Below are 26998 nucleotides of genomic sequence, written 5' to 3'. Positions count from 1 at the left end.
TCTGACAGTGAGGAGCCCTGAAGACATTGTCATATATATCTAAAAGGAACAACAAATAACAACAGCAACAAAAGAAAAAAGTAAAAAATGAAAGGAGCCATGAGCTAAGTGAGTGTCCCACATCTTGGTATGCCAGGTAAGACAAGGACTGAGAATCTACCACTGGAATTACCAGCATTGAAGTCATTGGTAGGCCAGAGATACATCTTTAATTCTGTGTAGGCAGTTAACTAGAATCACCTCCCAGAGACATCTTAATCTCCCATCCAAACAGAAATTGCACACCATCAAATGATGTTGAAAATAGGGGAAGATGAGAATTGGCATTTAATACCAGATTTGGTAAGATGGTACCACTGAAGACATTGGCAAGAGGGATTTCCCCAGAACGTTGGAGAAGAGAGCTTGCTTTAAAAAAAATACAAAATAAAATACACACACACACACACACACACACACACACACGAGATGTGGAACATTAAAGACAATTGAATAGTATGTAAAGCAATTGCATGAAAATTTCCCGTAAGGCAGAACAATGTGTGAAAGGAGCAACAGAATAGGAATCTCAGTTTCCCTTGCCTCAGTCCTTGCTCTCATGTATTTTGCTTTATTTTCCACTTTATTTGGTTATTCTTGCTTGGACCTTGTCTAGACTACAACCCACAGGCTTATCAAAGCAGCTCTTGAAAAACCTGTTCTGGCAGTTTTTGGGATATCAATATGCCAACAATTCCAGGTAGAAAGGAAAAAAAAACTAGAACATGCTCCAACTGTCTCAGTAACAAGTTTCATGTCAATTAGAGCTGAAAAGTGCTACCCAGGTCAAAGCACATATCCCCTTGTGGTCCTCTCTCCATAAAATCCTGCTTTTACTCAGAGTTACCTGGTCCCCAGATGATCCCATTGTGCATCAGGTGAAGAAAGCCTTTAACCTTTACGTGAGTTACATAAACAATATTTTTCCCTCTGACAAGAGAAATGGGGTAGCAAGTGCAAATAGATCTGCTCTCCAGGGAGGCATACAAAGATAAAAGTCATTTCTATTTGTTTGTATTGAAAGCAATCCTTCAAATAGAAAAACTCCATAGTATGTGTGTAGGAGGAATGATGGACTATTGCAGGAAAAACGTTTGTGTACCACAAAGAGATGGGATCCAGTAAAGAGGTGAAAAGTAGAAAGGAACAAGGAGAGCTTATCCATCATTGGTGGGAGAAAGGAGAATGTCAGAAGAACATTTGGTTTGAAGATAGAAGAAAATTATCTTTGGGTGACTTCTCTTTGCTCAGAGAAATAAGAATCATCCCACAAGAAGAAGGAGAAAGGAGAAAAGGGTTAACATTTTGAGGAGAGAAGAGAAGGTAAGATAGGGTATCTTTCGTGTCATTGATCTCTAATTTATTGGATTATGAGCCTAGAGTTTGAGCTTACCTGGGAAATCTGATAGAATCAAAAAGCGATATGAGGATTCCATTTGAGATGACATGCTGGGTAAATATAATTTAGATACAGGGGGCAAAGGGCATAAAAATGTATTTACATGTTATTTTCTAACCAATGATGATATAAGATATTTAAACAAGTGGCAGTTAAGATTGGTTTTCTTGTAAACATTCTGGTTTCGGAAACTTTTGTGGAAATGATTTTTTTTACAATACACATTCAATTGATGTCAAATGTCAAAGATTATCACTGTGAGGATAAGAAAGAAATAATTTGTGTAAATGTATACTTAATAATTACTCTTTGAAGTTAGCTCCACAATAACTCACAAGCCATAAAACTTTTTTAATCTATAAATTTTAGATTTCTTTCTCATATATTCCCTTGGATACCATTTGAAAATATGAATATTTGAATATAAATTCTATCTTTCCCAGGAAGTATGTTTCAAAACACCATGTCTTCCTGATTACAAAAATAGTCCATGTAAATCTTGAGAATTTGCGAACTATAAAAATCTATAATGAAGTAAATAAAAATTATCTGTAATCTTAAGATGCAGATGTAATCATTTTAATAATTACACCATATGCCATTATATACATTTATCATCACCTATTTAATTGTTTTTATAGGTTATTTATGGATACATACTGCATTTGTAAAGGAATTTGCTAATGAAAATTGGAGAAGTGGGAGTCCGGGCTGCATAATTACAACCTGAGAGTAGACACTTTTGAAACTACAGCAAACTAGGAAAATAAAAGGATGTAAAATTACAACATCACAATGCAAAGATTTGAAAGATTTTATTACAGTCTCTGAAAACATGGTGTGGCTGCCTACCTTCCACCACTTTTAATCTCCACATGACCTGGACCCAAATCAGGAATAAGCCTTGATTCTTTCTGAATCATAGCAGACCATGTATTGAATTACTTTGGGAAACTTCGAATCAAAAAAAAACCAGGTCAGGTCAGCCATATGGCAGTGTTTTTTAAGCTTGCTGCAAGTCCTTTTATCAATGCAACTTGTTATTGTGACAGGGCAAGGTTTTCTGAGTCAAAAAAAAAAAAAAATGTGCCTGAACTGAGCTAAAGTTTTGATATTTTTAAGAGTTTTAAAAATTAAAATGTTATATATAAAATAGAAAGAGCAAAAGTAGTTTTAAAAATAGCATCCGAGACTACCTTTTCTCTTCAAAAAGTAATTACTGGATCCACAGCATTTCAGCAAAATAGATGTAGGGAAAAACAGATTCCTATCAAAATCACTTATCCTCAGGGTAACTTTGTTCATGTTTAAAATTCTAAGATGAAAGAAAAGAAGAAAGACCCTTAAGGTTTCTTTTAAGGTTTCTTTTGGTCTTCAGATGAAATATGATATTATAATAATGGAATATATTTTGCTTGGGGTTCCTCCCTGCCTACACATGCGCGTGCCCGCGCGCGCGCGCACACACACACACACACACATACACACACACACACACACACTGTTACTTGTCAGAATCACAAACTCATCAAGTACAGAGATAGTAAGACCAACATTACCTGGAAAAATTGAGTTCAGAGAGAGACATTTGAAAGTAAAATAAAAATTTTTAGTTAATTGTCTCATTCTTCAATATCACCACACACTGAGATGTCTGATAGCCAATAATAGAGAAAATAAAGAATTACAAGAAATTGGTAAAAATAAATGTTATTTTCTTTGCCTTCCAGATAGCATCTTCCTAGTTACAGAAGCTGGACATGCTTGGGCCTTATTGCAAGGCTGACCAAGAGAGAATGAAGTAGATCTCTGAATGAGTTCTATTAACCCTGGTCATTGGGCAGCCAAATGATGTGGGAATGTGTAAAATCTAAGCAATAGGAACACTTTTGAATACAGTATATTCTAAAAGAATGGTGGAGTTGCCAACTAAGTTTTGGCAGGAATCAAGTAGAGTGATTTTTAGCAGTAGAGATAAGTCACAGGCGGTCGGGTAAGATCTTTCTCCTTTAACAAAACAAATGTTCCAGTTCAGCCTATAGTTCTAAAGGACTCATATGATGGACATACAAGACAGACACACAGAGAAGTAAAATTTTTAATTGGAGATTAAATCCTGGTAAAACATGAGAAATGCAGATTTTATTGAACATAATATTATCTAGTAAATTTCAAAATAATTAATTACAATTTAATCTTACCTACTTGGAACTTAAGATATAATTTGAAATTCCTTGGATCAAAAAGGAAATAAAATGTGACCTTTTAATACATCAATTAGAAGAATCAATAACAATTCATGCTTGATATCAAAACCTATTGAGAAAATAGTGATCAACCTTTAATATTAAAAAATAGAAAAATAGTATTAAAAAGCCAAAGTAAATTAAGAAGAGGAAATTGATAGATAAGAACTAAAAAGGAAAAGGACAATTAAACTAAAAAATGATTTTTTAATACTTGATTTAAATATATGAAATATGTAACTGTTTTAAGGTTATAATTTAAAAAAAAATATAAGAATAGCAAAATAAGGAAGGTAGTAAATTTAAGGAAATAACAAAGATATTGGAAAAATTAATAGAATTGAAGATTATTACCACAAATCTATTTGAAAATCTAAATAAAATAAATTTCTTAGCAATATATAAATTATCAAAATGAACTCAAAATATTTCAATATGCCAATTTCCTTTAAAGATTTGGAAAAGTGATTAAAGTTTTAAAATTGAAAAAGAGATGAGGACCAGATGTGTTCACAAATGAAATGTATTTAATTTTGAATAAAATATCATTCCAAAGTTATTAAAACTCTTCCAAAGGCAAATTGAAGCTCCCCAATTTATTTTATAATGCCCACATATATTCAGAACCAAAATATATTAGTCTGAAAAAAAGTGCCGCACACCTGTCTTTCTAACATATTTAGAGACAGAATTTACTTTTTAAAAATACAAATAGATACCTGCAAAGTATTCACAGACCACTACCATATGGAAAGGGAGAGGTAATTCCAGAAATGTGAGTGAGTGAAACAACAAGAAATTGATCAATGCAATGGCTCCTTTTCAGCATCTGGTTCATGTAGATAGTGAGAATTTAGAAATGCCAGATATACAAGGTTAGTTCTTAGTTTTAATTATACATGAAAATAATTAATAGGGATAAAATCATCAAATGCCAGAACTAAAATTTATTTGGTGGATTTTCCCTTTCTGTCCCTAAAAACAGTAAAAAAGCCCTTATATGTCATAAAGAAGACCATCAAGCCATGCTTAAAGCATGCACAGTTACAGCAAGTTCCTCATCTGATAGAAGTAATTTCCTTGCAGCTGTGTCTTCCTCAAATTTCCATCTATAAGCCTCAGTTTCATTCACTGACAGCCCTGGTAACATATGCTTTAAACAGCTATCCTTTTTCCATTTTTTACTGACATTTACTTTAGTATTCAATCAGACTATGTCTTATTTTCCACAACACTCATCAAAAAAAGTGTTATTTCAATCTTTGCTAATTGTTTTTATAATTTTTTGGGAAAAAGGGTGTTGGTGCAGAGCTCGGTATTTGTGGACCAACTATACAATGCTTGCCAGATGGAGCCATTGTCTGCAGAGCCTTCCACAACTGCCTCTTCAGTTTGCATTATCCCATAATGGTTTATAAGCATGGCTGGTTGATGTAAACTTGAAATTTTCAGTCCATCTGATTCACTAAGACTGAGCCATAAGGCTCAACATTAGGTTCTCAAATATTCTGTTCTTTCTTCTTTGCCAAATTTGAGATGGCATTGAGAAATGAAGTGTTCCAAATCATAATAAGAGAAAAATGGGATCCCAACTTAAGAAATAAGTCTAGTTGATGATGGTGAAGATGGTGGTGATGACAATGATGAAGAAGATGATGATGGTGATGGTGATAGTAATAATAATGTTCTTCTACAACAGCATCATTTTAAAAAGTATGACTCAAACATGAATGACTCTCAAGTGTAATACTGAGCTAAAAACCAGGTATAAAAATATTCATATTGTGTAACTCCACTCACTTTAGTTTTTTCAAGACACATGTCTAAGAAAACACTTGTTTACACATGTGATTATACTACTATTATCTTTGAAATATTCTGTTGAGTGTACATTTCTGTATAATGTTTTGTTGGCACACATTTAAGTAAGAAAATTTAGCTCAGAGAAAAAAGTTAATTTATCTCAAGTTGACATATTAGCCTCTATTTTATACCATTAGGTTGGAGGAGTTACTACAACAGTATCAAAATTTCACTCAATCACCATTTGGGGAGATGGATTTTGAACTCTTGAAACATCCTCTCCATCTATTTGTTGCTAAAGAAAATATGATTATGCACTGCATAATGATGTTGCAGTAAATAATGATCCACCTATATGACAGTGATCCTGTCATATTTTTTATTCTGTTTTCTAGTGAGGTAATAGCAATTTTCAATTGTGCAAGTACACAGTATGATTTCAGCACAATGGTGAGACTGCTTAGTGGCACATTGATCAGAATGCATCTCTTCTAAATTGAGTGATAGATGGTTTGTTTTATATTTTATTTAGCAGAAGTTTAAGCTTACATGATTCCACAGGATCCTCTATAAGTTTGAGCCATAGCCTATCAATATCAATTCTGGGTAATCCCCTCGATTCTCATATTTGAGTATTTCTGGAACATTCAGAACACACATACTGCAAATTGGAATTTTCCACTCAGTGGAGAGTGACCATGAAATTAGAAACTGTGTCATAATAAGAAATGTTTAAAGAAGAGGATTATTTACCCTGGAAAAAAGTAACTGTATATTTGGCATACACTAGATGCTTAATAATTATTTGGTGAATGAAGGATGTTGGTTTCAAATAATGTATTTGAGTAAGTGTTTGTATATCACTGGAAAGAAATCCTAGTAGAAGACATATTTTTGTTCTATTTAAGAAAATTTTCACTATTAGAGGTATTCAACATGCAATTGGCTACCTGGTAATGAGTTTATAATCCTACAAGTAAGGGTATTCAAAGTATGGCTGGATGATTTTTGCCAGAAAAAAAAGAATCAAGAAAGAAAGGAGTCAATTCTGTCAAATATTGTAGATAGTTTAAATTAAGACAGTAATAGAAATTTTTCTATTGAATTCAACAATCTAAGGGTCATTACAAACATTTATTAGAATGATTTTACGTGAGTTTTTTTTAAAGAGAGAGAGAGAGAGAGAGAGAGAGAGAGAGAGAGAATATTTATTTCTTAGTTTTCGACGGACACAACATCCTTGTTTGCATGTGGTGCCGAAGATTGAACCAGGGCTGCACGCATGACAGGCGAGCGCGCCACCGCTTGAGCCACATCCCCAGCCCTTACGTGAAATTTTAATGAAAGTGCTTAAATAAGACATCACTCAACCTGAACTCATTACAGTATCCATATTCACTTTAAATAAAGTATGCATTTTCAAAAGTATATTCTATAGCATAAGGAATCTGCTGGTAAAAGTCATTAAATGATGTAGTTACAGATTGACAGTCTATACTACATTTGTGCCTTTATTCTAGAATTTGACTTTATATGTATGCAACTAAAATTTACTAGATCACTACTTTTGATATTGATAGTCAAATCTGTCATTTTATAGATAAAGCATATATGAATTGTCAAATGTCAAATAATAATAACCAAATAATTCTAGCTAACATGCAGTGTTTTAACAGTATGCTAGACATTATTCTAAGAAGTTTACATGTTTCTATTTATTTAATCCTCATTAAAACTGTGGTTAAAATGAACTCTTTTGTAATAATTTTACTAGTAGAACAGTCTATACACATATAGGTAATATTTGCCCAAGGTCACTCAACTAATGATGCTGCAGAACTCAGATTAAAATTGAGGAAAATTGGCCTCAAAATCCAGGCTCTTCATGTGGTCATCCTACCGCCTCTCACAGAAGAAAGGAGTGACAAAGTCATGATTTAAACTCAGACTTTTTTTTAATACTCCAAGACAACATTTATTTCTCTTATTTCTCAAAATGACAGAAATCTCCCTGACATGTAGTGCAGAAAGATGGAGGAGTCTAATTTATATAATTGTGTGAAAAGAATGTCTGTGATTTGTGAATAAGCCAGGGTAAACTCAACAATCCTACCTAGGATTTGAAAGAGACATTTTACATTGTAAGAGACAGAAAGACAGAGAAAGATGCAGAAGCAAGCATTTGATTTGTTTGATTTGTTCCTTGGTATCAATCTAATTACCAATGGGTTACACTAAACTTCAGCAAGAAGGCTATCTAAATATCAAGATAATATAATGTGTATCAAAGTAACATGATATATCAAAGTAGTATGATAAAACACAAAATAAGTAAAAGCTATAGCTTCATGTGAAATCTCCTCTTCTATAGCCTTTTGACTTAATTCTTGCATTTGAGAAACACCTCTATATGTTTACAGTTTATTTTAAATGCCGTCATGTTCCCAAGAAACAATTTTGCTAAAAAAAAATTTGATGCATATTTTTAAAAGTGAACACAAAATGTAAAAGAAGTAAAGACATTTCCTCTCTATCAAGGAAAATTTAATGGTCGAAATAATAACAATAAATAATTTTAAAATAAGTAAAGTAATATATGAATAATAGCCATGTAGAAAATTAGCTTTTTTTTATATATAAGTGGCTGTAATTTTAGCCGTATTGCACTAAGAATAAAGGTCTTCATGGTAAATATTCATATTAGTTATATGAAATAGTTTGTCTTCTCCATAAGGAAAGAAATTTATTCTATTTACCTTTGTGTAGTTCTAATTTAGAGGAAAATAAATTATAACTGAATTCGGGAAACTATTCCTATATTTTTATTCATCACATATGTTATAGAAGAGACATAAGCAGAAGGTTAGAAAAGTTGATATACATTTGTGTGGAAGCTGTGAAAATGCCCCCAAATTTAGTTATATGCCCACTGTCTATGTGAAAGCTTGACTACTTTTTCAGAAACAAAGAATGACAAACCTTCACTGATTTTTTTCTCTGCCTCTGAAACCACAATTAACCACACAGAACAATAGCATAAACAACAACAATAAAATCACTTATGGTGCTTTCATTTCATCATGAAAATATACTATAAGAATTATAGAAATGTGCTCTGAGCCCTGTAGCGCTCACAACTACAGTAAATAACAACTCATAAGCAAAGAATTAAAGATCCATAAGAGTAACACAATAATATACACACATACATCTCTTGAGTTTGTGTCCAAACAAAACTGAATCTACAGACACTTTTTCTCATGAAGTTTCAATCTAAGGGGAAAGTAAAACATGCACATTTAAATTATAGTAGATTTATAAATTCATGTTGATGAAACTATCCATGCAATCTCACAGGTACCTGAGGGAATATTGAATAAAGCAAAGAGCAATTATATAACCTTTTTGTTTTTAGTATTTTCTTAATTGACTTCTGTTTCATTTTTTATCCAGTTAGAAGTACACTAAATTTTTCTCTCTAGTACACTCTGGCTTAGGAGATATTTCCTTATAATTTTGGAGGGGAAAAACCTGTAAAGGATACTAGGAAGCTGTTTTTGTAATATGTGACATGATACATTACTTTGGATTTGAAGAAGTTATTTTATGTGAGGTTGTGCACATGTTGCTTAGATTGCCCTGAATATAGGAAGGGATGTCTTAATGATTTTTAAGGTCTCCATTTTCAATAATCAATAGTTCTAAGACAGAAACCTTTCCAAAAAGTTCACAAATTTGTCTCACTTCTGATGCCATCTAAAATTATTTTGCAAAATGTCTTTGTTCCAAATAAATTGTGCTTCATATGTCTTAATTTCCTTCCCAAGTACCATTCTGCCAACACAGTCTGTCCGTGTGAATTCTTATTGCAAATTGGTAGTGGGGTAGTACAGGACATATTGAGGAGAACTGTGCAATTCTATAAAATGTTTCCAAAGGGGCAATATCCTGGGACTCCAACAGTATTAAAATCATGGCAATCAGAGAATAAATGGGTATTATTTTTATAACATATAATTATACTAATTTAAATAAGCCACTTTTGCATGTTTTTGTGAATAAGATAAAATTAATATTAAATGATCAAAATACATGAAATAATCCTTGCTTTTAAGCAAACATTTCAAAAATAAGGTGGCAACAGAGACCTCACTTTTCCCCAGATACCTGGTGTGTGGGGGTATTAAACATTTTATTGTTTCCTTTAAGAACTAATCCTCTGGACCTGGTAAGACAATTTTTGGTAGAAAATAAAACATATATATATATATATATATATATATATATATATATATATATATATTTCTTTTTTATCTCCAAATTTCCTTTTCCTTTCTCATATGTCTCTTTGTGATCTTTATAAATTTTTATCCCCTTTGAAAGAATGATCTTGACTTTATTACAGTAAGAGGAAAGAAAAGTTTCAGGAATTGGTAAGTTGCTTTTTCCTTTTTTATATTTTAATTACAATTGCTTTCTCATTTTCCATTTTCAGAGTATTACGTTTGCAACATTTTCTTGAACTATGGAACTAAATAACAAATACTTAGGTGATGATGATAACATCTTATGGAACCACCTACATCCCAACTTGGACAATTCAAAGAATTTAGGTATTGTTCTCCTTTCGGGGGAAGAACTGACTAATGATCACTAGAGAAGCTATATTTTAAACTAAAATGTTCTACCTTGTTTATAGAAATAATATGTGCTGGGCTTCATTAAAATTATCTTCAAATATCTGTACTTTTACACATATTGTGGAAGATTAACTATTTCTAAAAGAAATGATTCAGGAACACTGCAAGATAAATTGAGCAGTTTCCCCTTATTCAGCAGAAAAAAACAAGAAAGTACAGAGAAAAACAAGAAAGAAAGAATGACAGGTGGGCACAGAAAAGAGAGGAAAAAGAATAGAAGCTAGTTCCTAGTTCTACAAATATGATGAAGGATTAATTGAGATTAGTGGGTCAGGAGACAATGGGAGAGGAGTATAAACAGAGACTGAAGTTAAAACAAAGTTGAAGTAAATGTGGGAAAGGGAGCTGGTTCTTAAATCTACTACACAATATCTTTTGACATTAAACTATGCCCACAGGGATAGGCATGTGCTTTGCAAGTTCTCCTGCAGTCTGTCTTGAATGTACCCTGTATTCATTTCCCTGTTGCAAAACAAATTACCATAAACTCAAACAACTCAAACAAAACCTATTTAGTACTTACAAGTCTACTAGTCAAAAATCTGGGTGGCGTTAGCTAGACTTCATTCTTAGGGTATAACGAGGCCAAAATCAAAGTCGTATCCAGACTGGATTCCTATTTGGAGTCCATGGGGCATCATCCAGATTGTTGGTATAACCCAGTTCCTATGGCTTTAGTGCTAAAGTCTCTTTTTCCTTCCTGACTGCCAGCTAGAAGCCCCTCCAATTTCCTAGATGCCACTTTATTCCTTCTCCCTCTATCTTCCAACCAGCAATGTCGATCTAGTCCTTTCCATGACATAAATCTTCCTGATTTTCTCTTCTGGCTCTGGACACAGAAAGGGTTCATTTAGTTAGGCCTGGCTTACCCAGGTTACTCCATATCCAAGGAGACAGAGTCAACTGATTAGTAACCTTAATTAAATCTGCAAACTGCCTTGGAACTTAGTCCTGGAAGAGATGTCTCATCAAATCACAGAGAAAATAATTTTACAAGGGCAAGTTACACTGAAGGTCATTTTTAGAAGCTTGTCTACCACATGCCTTCAAATATTTGGATGAGTGAATATCACCAGATATTTATACTGCATGTCATAAAAGCAGATTTCTAAAAGCTTACTCCACATATTGATATTTCCATGTAACCAAGTAAAACCAAATCATGGATTCCACTTCAATTTGTTTTACCAAAGTAAAATAATAATAATTACTATGATGAGTCCCCTTACTACTCTTCCCCATATCTTCCTGTAAGGAAGGAATATAGAATGAAGGTAAAGATAAGTGCATATATTTTTAAAATCCCACTAACACTTCTCCAATTTGGAGATCAACTGAATGGCAAGGTGTAGAAAGCTCAGGGAAAATATGCAGATAAGCCCTTTCATGCAGTCCTAGACCAATTTAACAATTTGCCAGAGTCAGAAAATTGTAACAGCTCACCATTTGATTTTTCCAGAGTGAGAAGCAAACTAGAGGGAGAAGACCCATAAATTCTACTCAGAGAAATTTTCTCCAGCAATAAAAATTATAGCAAAATGAAAGGAGGAAAAAGCATCTCACGAATAAGAGCCACCCTCAGAAGGATGATGAGTAGGTGGATAGCAGATATCTTGGATAGCCCAAAGAAATCTTTTCTACCAAAGAGCAATGTCACAGGTCAAACCCAAGGTTCACCTATCATTATACTCATGCAACCAGAAAATTTCTGGAATAGCTGCTAAAGACAGGCAGGTAGAGGGTGAAAATTGAACATCTGAGGGTGATTATCTCTGTCTGGAGAAAGTTCCAAGCGTCCCATCTTGAATTGGAAAGAATTAAAGCATGTCTGAAGAGAACAGTCATAAAAGTACAACACACAAGTCTACTGAACACTACTGTAAGGCTTTAAAAACAATTTTTAGAAGGAAAAGCAAGGACCAAGCACAATAAACACAGTTGCCCAAACCCTTAGCCAACATACCAATTCCTCTCTTCATATACTCAGGCAATGGAATTGCATACAGACAAGTCTTCAAAATGAAACGCTAAAAAAAAAATAAGCAAGCAAATGTCTAAGATTATGAGAAGAAAATCAAGGAGAATTAATCCTTCAAAAATTCAAGGGTTTTGAGCTGTTTTCATAGCGATTACTAGTAGAATAAAGGATGTGATATGCATCAAAGTGAAGTAAAGAGAAGTTTTATAGGTTTTTGACTCAAGTAAATAGTGCATGCATGCCATGCTCCACTGCAGATCTAGATGTCCTCAGTAGCCACATCACCTCAGCCAGCCATTTATTTTGGGGGCATGAACAACTGCAACTTATTGAAGTCTGAAGCAGACATTATTCCACATAATTTTCTCGTGATATTATCTGTGAATAGCATCTGGCAAGTACTTCATAAATTATCCCATATCCTTTTCAAGCTGAGTTTACGACTGTTTAACTAATAATTTTGCCTGAACTTATAAGTCCACCAACACATCCTAAAGCAATCACTAATTTAGATTAAAGTCAGCCAGAAGTAGAGAAAGAGAGCAAGGGCAGGTGTGCCTAGGAAACAGAGAGAGACTCATAATAATATTAATAAAGTTTACTTTAAAGGCATACTTAAAGTTCTGTAATGCAATTTTTTTTTGCATGTGAAGAACGTGTGAAAGATTTTCAAAAGTTTATTCTATATCAGGCTTCAAAAAGATCCCAAACTCATATAAGAGCATTTCTATAATTACACATGCTTTGAAGAAAATTTTTTCCACACTGATCTAAAGGAAGAAAGATTAAAGTTCTATTTTCATTTCTTTAGTGGTAATTTCATGGGAATTCGCTTTATAAACATTCTTTAAACTGTACATTTGGGTGTTTTTTTTTACAACTTTCCAAATAAACTACTTTGAATGTTATAATTTACAAATTAAAAGGAGTATACAAATAAAATAAATAGAAACAAAATATGTCACAGTCACAATTTCACTCCAGATTATATTTATGGAGCAATCTGGAAAAGCAATGTTATAATCCATCTTCTTCTAGTGCTGTAAGAGATAAATGAGGGAGTGATATTCACCCCAAAAGCAGGTGAAGGTATGGTACAAACACAGGAAAACATGAAGTAGAACCAATCAGTGATTATATATATATATATATATATATATATATATGTGTGTGTGTGTGTGTGTGTGTGTGTGTGTGTGTGTGAGCCAATTAGCAACTATGGACTTAAAATATAATAAAAAATACTTTAAAATTCAATAATATACTGAATTAAATTGAAGAATTAGAAATTCAAAGACAATTCTGAGGAAGTTACAAAGAACTCTACATACAGACACACACCACACACACACATACAGATAAAATATGAAGGAACATGTAAGAACATGCACATGGATTGAAGCAACATATAAAGTTCTGTAAAAATATAAATGATGGGTATGCATTGAAGAAATATTTAAAGACAAGATTAGAGTGTACTAAAATACAAAAATAAGAGTGAACTAAAATACCAAGAAATCATTTTTAGATTTTAAACATGCACTAAAATACCAAGGATGATAAACAAATGTAAATTGACACTAGGCACGTGGTAGTAAAGCAATAGAACATCATGTACATAGAGAAAGATTAAGAGATGGAGAAAACATTGTGAAAGCCACAAAAATAGTAAGAATATATGGCATAAACATGTGGGTGGAAATTCAATTTCATTATAAATTAGGAAATACAAATTAAATATCTGCTTACCATAAGGAAGAACCCTCTAACCCTCTGCCGGTGTCAAGTTTACATGATAAAGGTAAACTTGGCCGGCAATGTGTGTCATTCCTAGGAAAACAGAATATAACAAATGCATGTCTTAAGAAGGAAGTTAGGAAAGGATATCAACCAAACACGGCTTATCTCCCGAGAGAAGAATGAATTTTGTACCTGGACATAGAAGAATAACTTTCTTTTTAGAAAGTACTTTTTATAAATATGCAACTTAACTACTCTTCACAAAAGTTAATAAATGCAGTACTATTTATGTAGTCAGGTGCTGAGGATCTGTTCTCCTTCAGATGTATGAAGAAGAACAGTTCACAAGCGCAATCATCCCTCACTGGTCCTAACGCATATCAAACATTATATATTTAGAATTATACACATTATCATTCTATAACGCTTCTAAACAGGTAACTCTAATCAGACAGATCTCACTGGTTCTTCTTGGTTTAAGTCTAATAGAAAATAATATATGACTACAAATCACACAATTACGCCAGAAAATAACTGACTCAAATTAGTATGACATGTAATGATCCCGTTTATCTTGAACCTTTGAAGAGAATTCTGTTCTAATTCCGTCATTTTTATTTTTTTGTTGCTATCAAAAACATCTTCATTAATACCCTCAAAATAAATAACTGGGTTAAGGGAAGAAAATGTTGGAATCTAATAGGTTATAAGAGAGTCAAATTAATAATATTCTTAGCTTGAATCATTCCTCTGTGAGAGCCGACTCTAACCTTGACACCACTGAGATACATTTTCTTAGAAAGGGAAAGGCAAGTTAGGGAAGCAGGGATACGTGACAAAACTTCCAGCTCCATTTTGCATCACTGTCTCCTTTTAAAAGCACTATTTGCTTTCATGGAAATAAGCTTTTCACTTTATTATTTTTTGAAGGGCAGCAAGTCATCGTGTCTCTCACATTCATAATGTAAGTGTGTCAATGTGATGCCAAGATATGCCAATTAAAAGTGAAAATCACAGTGTTCTTTTGCAAACTCTCCTGGAGTCTATCACTGAAATGATGATTTTCAAACATCAGTTTAGGTAGATTTTTTATCAAAAATAATGTTTTTTTCTGTGCATATATATGGCATTTTTGCATTAACATTAAAATTAAAATTATCAGCACACATTTAGATTATGAGGACCAACAACACTACATTACTTTTCTTTTAGGATTACAGAACTAATCAATTTGCTTTACCTTTTCTCTAAGCACATGCAAATCAACAACAGAAATATATGAGAGACGAATGATAGTTTCTCACACACACATACCAACACAACAAAATGGGAATACATTATTTTGTAAATAACCCCTGCAATATTTAATGATCACTATACAAATTACTTTCTGAAACTTTTGAAAAACATATCAAAGTTTTCTACTTAGTTCTGTTAGTAGATTTACACATAAGCCATGTATACAACTGAGATAGTAGAGACAAAATAATAAAATTTTAAAAATTTTAAAATTTCATAGCCTGATACAAACTTGAAAGTAAGACATATAGCATGGCTATCTAATTATTAGGTTCCCATTCTCTACCTGGCTTTATAGGGAAAAAGCTTAGCTTATCTATGTGACTTCTTATTCTCCCCAAAATTATCAGTAATGATTCATAGCTAGAACGAAAAAAAAAATGTATTCAAGTTGGAAATATGCTCGTATCCATAAAAGTGATGATGACAGATGATTCATTTTCCTACCACTTCCTAGGATATAATTAGCATAGTTAATAAAAAGAAAATACAATAAATACAGTGTTATATATGCTAAAGGATTATGAGATTCTTTTTTCTGCCTACCTAAGTATACAATGTAAGCAATAATTAAGAAGTAATTAAAATAAGACTTTAATAGTCTTTCTGAGAGAAAAACAGATCAGTCATGATAAAAATGATTGTGATTTTTACTTTCATATGGAAAAGAATATTGCATTTAATATGCCCAAAAATGAAAAGTTGGAATCATTTTTATATTTGCATAGATCTGAATATTCTGATGAATGCACAATTTTTGTTTATAAAAAATGAATGCTACTAAAGGGAAAGTAACATCCAAGTATTATCAAAATTCTTTTGAATTACTTTAAAATGTTATTCTTATAATTTTTCCAGCTTCCGGGTTATCCAAAAAAATTTAAGCAAATTTGACACCTCACACTTATAAATATATTTTCTTATTTAAAAAAAACCCAAGAGATTCTTTGGCGAGAGAGATAATCTTCAAGCAAAACCCAGTATTTTTAGATGTGCTCTCAGGAAACCTAAAAGCTTTATTTTTGGCAATACGAGTCAACATGCTGTCAGTTACCTCCTCCAAGATGCAATTACAGTCAGCACTAAATAATTTTGAGCTTCCGGCAAGAGGCTATATTCAAAAAGGTTTCCACAGACCTATAAGCAAATTCACATCTTCTAAAAGAACTAACAGAGCAAAATCTTAAGTTATTTTCTGGCAGTTAGATCATGATGGAAAAGTTGGGTTAACGGCTGTTTTTTATTATTTAATATTACCTTCATGAAGAAAAACATTAAGATTAGTTTTCCCTTTATAAATTGCCAAGAAATTCTTTGTCACCAATTTTAAACTTTCTGAGAAGTGAGGGCACATTTCAAAGTGACCTGCAGTTTGTTGTAGATATTTACTATGATTATCTGTCTTATTCTTGCTGGATGAGCTTGAATAGCACATCTTCTTCCTAGCTCCCAGATACTTAAAAAATATTAATATGATATTCTCTAAACATCTCAAAGAAGTTATGAGATGACTGTGATTTCCACAGTACATTTGTGAAAACAAAAACAAGAACATAAAAATTGATATATCACATATATTAGTGAATTTTAGTAGGATAAGTGGTAACTCACACTTTCTGCTAAGTCTCTGAACATGATTGTCATCGTCAAACTAGAAGTAAAATAGACTAGAGGGAAATGGTTATAATGGATATCAGAAAACTTATTTCTGACTGTAGTCTATGTTCTAAGGAATATTGCTGAGTTCTCCTTTGAGTCATGACTATAATGGAACATAATTAATATGCATTTTAAATATGAAAATGCTAAAAATTGGCTTTAGTATAAATAAATGCTACTCTGTGGTTAATTCATGCTATATTGAGGACATGTTATTTGGATGCCCTGTGGATGTGAATCTTGATGTCCTAATATTATTCTACCTTTCTGTGAAACAATTTTACTGTCCAAGTAAATAAAAGTGTCTTTTCCTGTTGCTGGCCTAGTCATCCTAAACCAATCACATTAGGTTACTTCTCAGGAAAATATCTTAACTATACTAGAAAATAAAAAGTGCTATTTAAAGTCAAGTTCTTGTCTATCTCCAACATCAAAAGTATTCTCCAGGGGGCATTGTGGCAAGACAGAGAAAAACTGCATGTTTTTTTAACTGTTAATTGATCTATCTAAATTCCCAATTTTTTGCTATATTCATTATAGTGCCATGGATTATGTAGTGTTAGCTCTTTCCTCTAAATACAATGTTTATGTAACTTGAAAAATACTATCCCACTGATGGATATTACACAAGAAAGATTAACATCAATTATGTTTATTCTTTCATAGCTTTACATGATTTACATTGAAAATCAACTGGATTATTTAAAAATATTTACATTAAGCTGCTGCTGTGTTAGTTCTTGTGTTGATTCAGTTATTAAAGTATAAAGTCCACAAAAATTGTGTCAACAATTAAAAAATTTTCTATAATCTTGTCATATCTCAGCACTGTAATTCAGAGCTTAGATGTTCTAATTTAAAGTATTAATATATAATGATAAAGTCCTCCAGTAATAAAAGTAACCATACCATATTCAAATTTTGCATACCTTTGTGTGCTTTATAATTTATAAATTTTCTATTTTGAGCCCATTTGAATTTGAATAAATCCATATAATCTAAAAGAACAGACAAGACAACATAAACTTTATGTTGATTTTACATACTGGATACTTTAAAGAGGAATAAACTATTAGAGACAATGCAAAAAAATGAGAGAAAAGAATGTTCTATCTCATTAGTAATCTGGGAAATGCAAATTTCATCCATAATAAAGTGATGATTTACACCCACCAGTTTAAAAAAATAGGAAGAAAGTTCTGACAATACCACATGTTAGCAGAATGTGGAGCAACAAAAACTGTCATAGAGCTGGTAAGAAAGTAAATCAATACAGTTCCTTGAAAAATAATTTAGCACTGTTTTATGGAGATAAGTACATGCAAATTCAAGACTAGGAAGCTATTTCTAGGAAAATAACCTACAGAGGTCTTGAACTCTAGGACACTTTAAAAAATGTATACCATAAGTACTTTGGATTAGACAAAGGGGAATGAAGGGAAGGGAAAGAGAATGGGGATAGGAAAGAGAGTAGAATGAATTGAACATTACTTTCCCATGTGCATATGTGATTGCACAACCAATGTAGTTCTACATCATGTACAAACAGAAGAATGAGAAGTTATAATCTACGTATGTATAATATGTAAAAAAAACTTTCTTCAGTCATGTATAACTAATAAGAACAAATAAAAAGGTTAATTTTTATTAAATGTAAGAGAAAAAATTAAAATTGTGTATAATTAGAATAAACATATTATTTTAAATAAAAAAAAAATCATAGACTTAATGGATCCCAAGTTAAAAATGCTCAAATAATCATAGACATGAGAATAGATAATTTTTTTGGTATAGTTACAAAATAAAACACTATGTAATAGTGAAAATATTGTGATGTGAACACCAATATGGATGAATATCAAAATTAATGGATTTAAAAAGCAAGACCTAGAGGATTATTTAGAGCATTTATATAAATTTCAAAAACACAAAATAATAAAAGTACCTAATAGTAAAACAAAAATGAAAAGAAAAAAGAGAATTTTAATTATGACTATACTTGAGTTAGAGGAAATATACAAAAATATTTGAATTGTTAATATATAAAATGTCAAAAATAATAATTTTCTATTTTTCAGTTTCTTGTTGAAAAAACCAATTTACAATGCTTTCCTTTTTACTTTTGTATATTATGTATGTTCTTTGGTTTCTGCAACAACCTTGTACAATAGATACTACTATTTCATTTTACATATGAGTAAACAAAGCTACAATTAAGTAAAATAAATTAATCCAAATCACTCTGCTTATGAGATGCAGACTTGGGATTTGAAAGATATTCCAAAAATGTAAGAGTAGCCTTATGACTATGAAGCTGCACTAATTTTGTGTGATAAAAGCAATTTAAACACTAAAATAGAAATAATCAATGTTGTACTCAAGGGACTCTTCAAAGAATAATTTAAGCAAAATAGTTAATGAAACAACACAAATAATCATGAAATAAAATATTACAGTTAAATGTTCAAAAAAATCTAGATTGTGAATTACAGCACTGTTTAATAGAAGGCACCAGACATCTCTTCAAGACAACAACAATGTTAGGACATCAGCACTATGGCAGAATAATTAATTGGTCCTCTACTCATCTCACAGAGCAATAATAATTTTGCAGTTACCCAGAGATAAAAGTGCCTTTTTGAGAGACTGGGATTCCAGTAGGATATTATGGAACTCTGGTAGAGCACTAGACCTAAGAGGGTCATTCCAAGAGTACATGCTGGTATCAAGGTGGCAGATTCATCAATCATGATCCTGACACCAGATCCAGAAATGGACTCATATTCCTATGTACTCAGGTTCTGTCCTATTTCTCTTTGTTTCTGCTACCCAAATCATCTGGTAGGGAGACCTGAGAGGAATTGTGCCTTGAGTGAGAGGCCTGCTGCCCTCAGTCCTGGCTGTGGACTCTGAAATGACTCTGCATCTTATCTATAGCCCCTCCAACTTTGTTTGAGAGTTCTCCATACGTGATGACCTAGATGGAACCAGATGGAACCATTAGGGACCAGATGGAACCATCCATGCCTACTTGAGTTTCTGGTAACATCCAGGTAACTTAATATCCCACTGCAACTCAGCAACAGCCACATGACCTAGCTATTATCCTACCTGATTGTGATCTTTGAGGAAATCCATCAGCCTAGGGATCCAGGAAGATCCTTGCTTAAACCAATCTGTGAAAACTAGACAATGTGTTGCTGCTTCAAATACACAGGCACTGATGCAATTCTACACAGAATGAGGTAAATATGGCAACACTAAAAGAAACTAATAAATTTCCCAGTAACTAATGCCGAACATGTGAAGATCTATGAAGTGCCTGAAAATAATTCAAAATAATATATTAATTAATGTGATAAATGAAAGCGCAGGCAACTAAACAAAATTATGAAAACAATGCATGAACAGGATGAGAATTTTAATAGAAATAGAGGCTATAAAAAAAGAACCAAACAGAAATTCTGCAACTGAAGAAGGAAAAGAGAGAGCTGAGTAATTGGATGTAGAAAGCCAACACATTGGTTGAGCATTAATTTCCTAGGTAGTACACCAAAAGCACAGGCAACAAAAGCAAAAATGGGTAATGGGAGTTGTTTTAAATTAAAAAGTTTTTGCACAGCAAATGAAACAATCAACAGAGTACAGAGACAATCTACACAATGGGGGGAAAATATTTGCAAACTATACATCTAATAAGAGCCTAGTATCCATAATATACAAGGAACTCAAACACCTCAACAAAAAGAAAACAAATAATCAAAATAAAAATGAGCAAAACACCTAAGTAGACATTTTTCCCAAGAAGACATACAGATGACCAAAAGTTATATAAAAAGGAACTTAATATCAGTAATCATTAGAAAAAGCAATTTAAAACCATGATGAGGTATTACTTCATGCCTTTAAGCAATAAGGTACTATCAAAAGGACAAAGATCACAAATTTTTGTATGGAGAAAAGGGAGACTTTGTACAGCAATGGGAAGGTAAATTAATTATGGAAAACAGTCTGGAATTTCCTTAAAATTAAAAATAGAACTATCATATGATTCAGTAGTCCCACTTCTAGTTATATATCCAAAGGAAATAAAGTCAGTATGTTAAAGCAATGTCTGCATTCCTGAATTCATTGTAACATTTTTCACATCAGCAAAGATATGAAAACAACTGTGTCTATTGATAAATAAATGAATGAAGGATATGTGATATAAATACACAATATAATTCTGCCATAAAAAGGAAGGAAATACTGCCATTTTGATAACATGGATGAAATTGGAAAAGATTATACTAAATGAAATACATTAAACACACATATTAAAATACTTATATGCAGAATCTAAAAAAGTTAAAGTTATTAATTCATAGAGTATTGGCTACCAGGGGATAGGGAGAGAAGAAAATGAGAAGATACTGGTTAAAGTATATGTCTCAGACTGTTTTGTGGTGCTATAACAGAATACCTGAGCTGGTAATTTTGTTAAGAATAAAAATATATGTCTTATAGTTCTGGAGACAGAAAGTCAATGATCAAGGTGGTGGCAGAATTAGTGTTTATAAGAATCCCATATCCATTTTCAAAATAGAATACTGAATGCTGCATTCCTCACAGGATAGAAATGCTGTTCTTCACATGGCAGAACAAAGGGGAAAAATCACTTCTGCAATCCATTTTTATAATGGCATTAGACTATTCTCCCCTCATGAACTAAAAATCTCCCATTAAGCCCCACCTCCAAACATTGTTGCATTGGTGATTAAAGTTCCAACACATTAATTAGAAGGAGACAAAAACATACCAAGGTCAGCAGGATAACTTTGAATTATAGAATACATAAGTGTTGTAGCTCTGTTGTACAGCATGTTGACTAGAGTTAATAATACCATATCATTTCATTAAAATTTGCTAAGAAAGTAGATTTTAAGTGTTCTCAACACACACACACACACACACACACACACACACATGCACACACATGCACAAATGGGAGTGTGATTAGCAATGGATGTGCTAATTTATTTGACTGTGTGTTACATAATATTTACATGTATCAAATTATCACATTATATACTCTGAATGTATAAATTTTATTTGTTAATTAAATATTTTAAAATAAAAAGAGAACTAACTAGATTGGATGCCATTCATTGACTTTCTCTGAGGACTTAGAGGAAAATGCTGCAGAACATGGGAAAATATATACTGAAATGAATTCATATTTCAAAACAACGACTATAAGGGGTATCACAAAATTGTGAGAATAAAAAGGTAGCAATAATAGCTAATGTAGACAGTCTATTCCCAGCCATATACTATGTAAGAAGTATATAGCTTAGAGATAAAAGGCATTTTTTCCAATTCTCCATCATACATTTCATATATACTCAGATGCCCTTCTTACCATACAGTATAAATGATAAATTATTTAATCTATAAATAGCAAAATAAACACTTCTATATTTGTAAGTCTGCATATATTTTACTGACCCTAATATTGAAGACAATTTATTGAGGTGAAATCCACATAACATACAATTAAATATTTTAAGTGAAAAATTGGTTGCCATTTATTCTATTCACAATATTGTGGAACCCCACACACCTCAATCTTGTTCCAGATTAGTTATTGTCACCCCAAATTTAAGATCCATACACATTACAGAGTTTAGCCCATCTCACCTTCTTTGGCCCTAATCACCACTGATATACATCATCTCTTTGCTTTTCCTGTCCTGCACATACTACATGATCATTTCTATGACTCTTTTAAACTTACCATAATGTTTTTGAGATTGATCCACATTGTAGCATTGATCAGGGTTTCATCTCTTTTATGGCTAAATATATTTTATTTTATATAAACATAACAATTTGCTAATTCATTCATCTGTTGATGGACATTTACGCTGTTCCACACACTTTGAAAGGTCTTGTGAATGGTGCCTCTATATGTACACATATATGTAACTGTTTTCAGTTCTTTGGGGTAAATGCATAAAAGTGGAATTGTAGGGTCATATGTTAATTTTGCTTAACTTGGTGCTATCACCAAGCTGTTTTCTACAATAGCTGGACAATTTTGCATTCTACCAGCAGTGTGTGAGGGCTCCAATTTCTCCACATGCTTGCCAACAATTATTAATTTTAGAAATTAATACTATAGTGTTGCTCAAAATTCTGCAGTCTTTAAAATATGGCAGTAGAAGCTCAAATTGCTTTTAAAGTTAAAAAACAACTATCAAAAACAAATTGAAATAAAATAGAACTGTCATCCACATTTTCTACCTTAATACCTCCAAAGGTACTGTATGCTTGCATTTCAGCATTCTCATTATGGCAACAAATACACATGGGTAAGTAAACATATATTAGAATGTTTCTTTATTTTTCTCTTTTAATGTAATTAGCACTATGCCATACATAATGTTAAAAGAAGTATAAATCCTTTAGAATAATACAAATATTTATACACTCTAGTAGGATGTATATTTGACAAAGATCAAGGAGGTTTAATTAACAACCCCTTGACTCAATCAAAGCTAAATGCACTTGCTCATTTCAAACATGCATGTGGTATTGAATGAGTCATGACTCCTGCTTACTGAACCTAAATTGCTCACACAATGATGAGTAACGTTCCCTGCATAGTAAACTCACTTGACAGGCTGTCTGTTCAAAACATAAAGTCATAGGGAATAGAGACAAAAAGAGAGAATTACTAAATGTGGTTAAGCCAATAGAAACACATCTCAGCTTTTGAGAACTGTACCTGTTAATCAACATAATATGTCCATATTTCAAGGATTAAAAAGTTAATAAATTAAGCACACATATAAAATAATGAAAGGAAACCTCTGAATAAACTCAAGTATAGGTCAACTAACTAATTAAACCATCCTTTCTTGGTCACCTCCAAGACCTACTACTGAATTTTCATCACTTTTGTCCATAAGCAAAATGATACTGGTATCTTATGAATTACAAGCTGTATCATTCTTATTGAAAGCCAAAAGAAAGATTTTAGAGGACCCTGTAATAGATTAATAATAGCTTAAAATATATGGATGTAAGCATACATTATAATCTCTAAAACACAATATACTCCTACTTTATATGGTCACTGTTAGAGATACACATCTTATATTTACTCACATAATTATCCTTTGAGGGAGGTGGTATTATTATTCCAATTACACAGTTGATGGAAACAAACCTCAGTGAAGCTAAATAACTTGTACACATTCCCACACATTGCAATTTCAAAACCAGTCCATCTATTCTAGCTGCTACCTCAATATCATCTAAGCAATAAAAATGACATTCTCACTACTATTAGTAGACCCCCATTCTGTATTTCAATCTTAAAACAAAGGAAGTTCTATTGTTTTCCCCCTGATTAAAAAGTACTATTTTATCAGTATAGAAGAAATAAAAGAGAAGAAATAAGAATAAGAGAAAAAAGAAGAAAAGATGGGGAGAGGAATAGAGAGAAAGACAGAGATAGGCTAGCATACACAACATCTAAAATTATTAGTGTTTTTGAAATTATTATTCTGGTCATATGTAGATGTTTTTTATTGACATAGTCCAGTATATGCAGATATCACAATTTATTTATCAATTCTGCCTTACATACATGTGAGTTGTTTCCTGCTAGAAGTTATGACAAATACTACTGTATACATCACTTTACAGTGAAAAGCCCTTTTTATAGCATTCTACATAATTCTAATGTAAATACTATCATTATAACCAATCCAAAACTATCCCGTATAAGAGGTTGGTTGAAAAGTTATTGAAAATTTATCAGCTGGTTCCCATGTGCAAGCACTAGTTGATTTGAGCATGTATATTATCAAATTTAGTGGATAATACCAAATAGCCTTTCAAAGTAATAGAACAAAAATTTACACTCCTCCCAGCAGTATATCAGAGTTCCCATGATGTGTCCAACTGTTAAATTTCAGTCATTTGAATGATACGGTCATATCCCATTGAGGTTTCATTCTTCATTCCCCTAATTACCAATGAACTTGACCATTTTTAAAATATTCTTTTGTCTTTTCAGGTCATTGTTCATTTTTTGCATAATTGTCAATTTGTTCCTACTGATCTTTTAGAATCTTAGATGTTTTCAGATGTATCAAAGCTTTCTGTGTTGAATTTCCTCACCAAGACGGTGGCATTTTTACTTTCTATTATTTATTTATTTATTTGTTTATCTATTTTTGTATATGCATACTGTTGGAGGAAGATTGGGGAGATTGAACCCAGGGCACTTTAACACTGAGCTACATCCCAAGCCTTTTATACTTTTTATTTAAAAATGAGGGTCTCCCTATGTTGCTAAAATTGTCCTGGAAATTGCAATCCTCCTGCTTTGGACTCCTCAGTCACTGGGATTATAGGCACACATCACAGTGTTCTACTTTCTTAAGTGAGTATTTGATGAACAGCCTTAATATGGTAAAATTCACTCATATTAACCTATTGATTTGCATTTTTGATAAATGTTCTTATGTCATGAAGATGTTCTGAAGTGTCCTCCCAATTATTTTTTTTTATTTATTGCTTTGCCTTTCATTGTCTGATTTATTATCTACATAGAAGATAGTGTTTGTGCATGACATGAGATAGAACCAGATTTGATTTTCATTTTTATGAATATAAAGTGCCCCAGCATGATTTATTGAAAAATATTTTCCTTCCCCAGCTTTGGAGTAGCACTCTTTTTATAAATGAAGACTGCACATATGCTCAGGCCTTTTTCTGGAATCTCTATTTTATTCCACTGCTCTATTTGTCTATCTTTACAGAAATAAAGGTCTTATTTAGAGTAACATTATAAAAAGCCTGGAGAGAACAAACCCACTCTGTTCTTCTCCAAGAATATTATGGGTTCTTTTTTGAAAAGTATAGATGCATTGAAGTAAAATCCAATTACAACACACTGTCATATTTAAAATGTCAATTGGTTAAGATTGATATCTGTAAACAGCTGAAGAAACATAACAATAAATAAAGATAATGATATTTCCAACACAAGATACTTTTTGTATACTCATTTGGTTTTCTTTTTTAATTTGGTTCTTTCTAGTTGTACATGAAAGTAGAATTCATTTTGATATAATTATACAAGGAGGGAATATATCATTTAATAGTTAGGACCCCATTCTTATGGATGTACAGAATGGTGTGATTCACTATGGTGTATTCATATAAGTACATAAGAAAATTATTTCAGATACCTTCCGCTTTCTTTACTTTTCCTATCCCCCCTCCCTTCCCTTCATTTCCCTTTGTCTAATGTACTGAATATCTATTCTGCACACATTTATAATTCCTCCATCTCTTGCTTTTCTGTCCCTCTATTTCCATGCAACCAGTAATCTGTATTCTATCAGCACACATTAATTTTCATTTCTTAGAATTTTATACAAGTGGAAAATATAGTATATACAACTGGTCTCTTTTGATTTCCTTTGTTCATTCAACATTATTATTTGGAGATTAATCCTGTTATTACATGTATGAATAACTAGTCCTTTTATTGCTGGATAATATTTTAATGTATAGATATTTCATAATTTGCCTTTCAACCATTTTTCTTGACACTTTTTGTTGTTTTGAGTATCTCCCTATTACAATTAAAGTTGCTATAAACACTAAAATATAATATTTTTTATGGACATATATATTATCTTAGATAAATACCAAGTAGTGAAACAACTAGATAATAAAGCTTTTAACTTAATAAAAGCTCATCAAATTTGTTCCAAAGTGGTTGTACTATATCATATTTCTCTAAGAAATGACAGTTCTAATTATTTCACATCCTCAGTGACATTTGGTATGGTCAGTCTTTTTTAGACATTCAAACTGATTTATATAATTGTCTCATTGTGGGTTTAGTTTGCATTTTTCAAGACATTAATGATATTGAACATCTTTCCATTGACTTTGCCATCCATGTAACTATTTTGCCAAAGTATCTGTTCAAATCCTTTACCCATTTATTAACTTGAGTTGCTTCTTTTCTTACCAAGTTTTGATTTTTCTTTTTCTTTTGTTTCTTTTTTCTCTTCCCTACTCCCTCTGCCTTTTCCTGTATTTCTAAAAATTAACATTCCTT

The sequence above is a fragment of the Callospermophilus lateralis genome, chromosome 14, assembly GCF_048772815.1.
Source record: "Callospermophilus lateralis isolate mCalLat2 chromosome 14, mCalLat2.hap1, whole genome shotgun sequence".
Taxonomy (NCBI): Eukaryota; Metazoa; Chordata; class Mammalia; order Rodentia; family Sciuridae; genus Callospermophilus; species Callospermophilus lateralis.
This window is presented reverse-complemented; position numbering follows the sequence as displayed.